Source organism: Heliangelus exortis, chromosome 30 (genome assembly GCF_036169615.1).
Source record: "Heliangelus exortis chromosome 30, bHelExo1.hap1, whole genome shotgun sequence".
NCBI classification, from domain to species: Eukaryota; Metazoa; Chordata; class Aves; order Apodiformes; family Trochilidae; genus Heliangelus; species Heliangelus exortis.
This window is the reverse complement of record NC_092451.1, coordinates 2,236,007-2,240,466: the sequence shown is the minus strand read 5'-3', so window position 1 is coordinate 2,240,466 and position 4,460 is coordinate 2,236,007.

Below are 4,460 nucleotides of genomic sequence, written 5' to 3'. Positions count from 1 at the left end.
TCATTCCTGGAATTGGAGAAAATAGTTTATTCCTTTGTAAGACAGTAACATGCAAGAGGGGGGAAAAAAAAAAGGGAAAGCAGAAATCATTTGGAATTCATTAGAGTCTGGCAGAATGCAAAATATTCCATAAAATTAACCTGGGAACCAAACCCAGCAACTACTGATCTGCAATATCAGTGAACCTGAAAATCTGGTTTGCTTATGACCCACTGTAAAATTCCACAGTCTTCATCATCAGATGTTATTTACATGGGGAAAAAAAGAGATATTCTAGAGATATTATGGTGTTTGGTCATGTCAGAAGTCCCAGGCTCTGCAGTCACTTCCAGTTACTTCTCCCTCTGGTCCCCAGCATCCCTCTGCAATAAATTTATAACAAAGAAATAGATTTATAGCAAAGATACCTCCAGTTAAAAAATGTACTTATACTTGATTGTGAAGACAGAGTTATGACACTAAATTACAGAAATAAGGGAAAAAATGCCATAATGATAGGCAGATGTTTGAGGCTGGATCTATCTATCAAGGTTCCATACCTGGCAGTATTTTTCTGTAGGATTTGCAGCCCCCCTCCAACCCTAAAGGTATCCACAGGGTTTTGTTGGGGGGTTAAACCTGAAAGAAGATGTTTCCTTGCATGTTCCTCATGCCACATGAGCAGCCAACAATGACAGTCAACAATGTGGCCAAGTTGTTATTTGAGAGCTTTCTGAAACCACAAAATAAGTGGTTTGCTAACCAAAAAATCACAACTCCTGCCAGAGCACATTTTTAAAAAAAATACAAACTGAAAACAAACCAAAACCAGCCAAAAAAAACCAACCAATGGATTTAACCCATGGAAAAAAAGATAAAATAAAAAAAGATAATTCAGTGAGTGTAGAGCACAAGAGAGAGAGACAAATCTGGTGGTCAGCTGAGGTGTCAGGAAGTGTCATTTTTCTTCCCTGCTTTCCAGAGAATCCACAGACCAAGTCAATTAAACCCTGCAGTGCTTCTTTTTTACCAGTTCTGAGACAGGGACAGGAGAATTTTGTGCCCTCTGAGTGCTGCTTTAGATCTTCACTTTGTCCGAGCTCAGCCCAATAGGGAGAATAAAATTATAAATAAAATTATAAATAAATTATTCTCTCTTAATATAGAGAATAAAATCTTCAACCACACTGTGCTCGAGCCATGCCCAGGAAGATGAGGATGTAGATGTGTTCTTGGTTTGTAATTAACAGGATTAAGAGGGGAAACAGCTATTCTGGATCCTAGGGAAGTGTATTAAAGAAATATTGGCTGGATTTTCAGCTCTAGGAATGGATGTTGTGGAGCTTTCCTCTGGTACCCAAAGCAATCCTTCCCCATCAATCTAAAAATGTTATTTTCAGCTAAGGAGTGGAAGTGACCCAGGACACAGCTGGCTGGAATGTAACAGCTATTGGGAAATATTGTCCATCCCAGGGAAGGTTCATTGCTTCCACTCTAAAGAACTCTGCTTAACTTGGCCTCCAAAGTTTCTTCCCCTTAATTCCCAACATAGTTTGCCTTTGAAATATAAAATAGGGCCTGATGTGCTGCTCAGGGAACTTCCTCCAGAGGGAACTCCTCCTTCTTGCTGGGTGCCTTCCATCAGCTGGGTTGGGTGAAGTTGTCAATCAGAGCTGCTGACACCTCGGGCCTCTCTGGGAGGTTTTCCCTGACTTCCATGCAGGTTTGATGATCTCAGAGGCTGTTTCTCCTCTCTGACATCTCTGATCCTCTGACATTTAAACAAAAGGCAATCATCCCATGGCTCCAGTGCTGAGGAACTGGCCCCCTGCCACTCACAATATTGCCCTCATCTTTCCACTGACGCGGCAAAGCCTGCCTGCCTGCTCCAAAGGAGTGGCTGAGCAGGATAAATCCCTAGTGCTGATCCAGAAAAACTGAGCTACAGCTTCAGTCAAAGCCTCAGAGAGGAAAGGCAGAGCTGCCTAATCTACAGCTTGTGGCTGAGGATCATTAGAGCTGCTTGCAGGCTGGTAGAAAAAGTTCCTTAAAAATCAAAACGCTGCGGTGGGAACTGGCAGACTAGAAACAAGGCCAGAAAAGAGAAATGTGGGTTATTGCTTATAAAAAAGTGCATTTAGACATCATCATAGGCAAGAGCTCCACTGGAGGGGTGGGAGGTGAGCCTGGTGTTCAAATAACTCCCAGATTAGAACACTAAAACACTAAAACAGGGAAGATGCAGACCTTCCAAAATTACTTAAGCAAAGTAACGAGCAAATTATTCAGCCTTCAGCTTTCCAGCTCACCTTTGGAGAAGAGAAAAGAAATCCTACAACTCTAGGACCACACAGGTGTCTCCTGCTTTTGCCACGACCACCAGCAACAGGAGACCAGGAGTCCAACTGGTGCTGCCAAGGATGAGATGGTGGAGACAGCTCCAGAGATCCAACTCCTCCTGCTCCTCATGTGCAATTTTCCTGCTCTGAGCTGAGCCTCTTGGTGGTGCTGAGGGAGAGGCTTTCCTGGTGGGACCTGGTGGTGCTGGGCTCTGATCTTGAAGGTCTTTTCCAACCTAAACAATCCTATGATTCTCTAACTGCTGTCCCTTATCCCAAGAGGAATCCCCTCCCTTATCCCCAGAGATCTGCTCTGCCAGTGATTACTTCTGTTCTGAATCTCAGTTTATCCAACAGGAGAACAAAAGACACAGGAGGTCAGTGACATAAAGGAAGGAATATATTGTCATCATCAGGCAATCAGGATTCATGGAAAGGTCATAAAAACAGACAAAAGGCCAAGGTTTCAGCTAGTGGAAGGAACAGAGCTCCACTGGTGACACTGGTTCAGAAACTCAGCAGCATGATGTAGCTAAATACACCAGCTGAAGCTGGGGACCATAAGTTGAGCAATTTGTCAATAGTAAAAAAAAAAAAATAAAAAAAAAAAATAAGGAAAACAAACCCCCAAGCCCAGCCAGAGCCAGCAGATACATTACTTTCAGTACATGGTTTTCTCTGATTTATTCCCCAGCCTCTAGCTGATGAAATCCTCCTTTTCAATACGTTCTTCTTTCCCTCTTTATTGCACAACTGTTTCAGAGTATTGCAAAGCTCCAAGGACTGCTGGGGCTACTGGCTGGAGTTATTCATGAAACTGTTCCCTGGGTCCTAGGTCATTAAATTGACAACTCCAGAGGGCAGGGACCAAATGCAGGGACCAAAAAATCACTCCAGCTCCCTGTTTGGTGGCCCAAGGAGCTCCCACAGAACCAACATGCAGGTTGCAAATGGCCCCTTTTGAACATGAAGACATTGGTGGCCTCTCTCTTCTCCACTTTCCTCTTTTCCCAAAGGATTTTGCCATCTTTCCTCCTCTTTTTTTTTTTTTTTTTTTTTTTTTTTTTTTTTTTTTTTTTTTTTTTTTTTTTTTATGGAGCCAAAAGGGTGCTGTGTCCTTGCAGTTGGGATGCCTGTTCCCTGAAAGCCCAGCCTCCAGGCATTTAAATCTTATAAACCCTTCCCTCCACCCCCTCTGCTGAGGGTTTTCCATATGGATGAGTTAAAACTATGAAGAGAGGACTTACAGGAGCTGGCTCTGGATGCAGAGAGAATTCCTGTCTCCAGGATTGTCAGCAATAACCCTGCACTCAGTATGAGTTTGAGCCTGGCTATTTTTCCAAGGCAAATTGCTGCTTTCAAAGCTGACTAAAAGTTCTTCCCTGGGATGAATTTGTCCCCATTTATTTATTGCATAACCAGCCCTCAAAAAAAAAACCAAAAAAAAGGTTCAGAAAGGTTGAGTGTGAGGCTTGTGGCTCTTCCACACATGGGATATTCCCTTTTTATTAGTCACTGAACAGATGTGTCTTGTCATATGATGCATGAAGTAGCCTTGGAAAGAAGAAAATTAACTCATCCCTCTGGATGGGACAAGTTCCATGAGAATTTGCTCACTCAGGCATCAGATCTGCCTCTTTAGCCTTGAAGAGCACAGAGGCAGAAAAAAAAAAAAATCACCAATGCATCCACTGGGATGCAGCCTTCCCTTCCAAGGAAACAAACCCTTGGAAAGGCTGGGGAAGAAAGCTAAAGTTCTTCAGGGAGTTCCTTCAGTTCTCCTTTGCAGTCTGGGAAATGATTTTGGGAGGTGAGAAGTGAAATTTAGGTCTTTCTTTCCCTGAATTGTGGCACCCCTCAGGAAAGCTGTAAAAGAAAGAGGAATAACCAGAGCCCTGCAGGTCACCAGCACTCAGCCTCCTGTCTCCTGGTTTAAGAAGAGTGATAGAATTTGTAGAATTGGTGAAACTAGCACACTGAAAGGATTATAGAATATATAATATATATATTATAATAATATCTGTATTATATGGTTCTGGATTGCACGAGCTCAAGTTATTTCTGAATTTCTTTGCTTTTCTCTTGCTTATCCTAATCAGAAACAGGACTGACTTAACCAGGATCACTCCCATGGATCTAGGG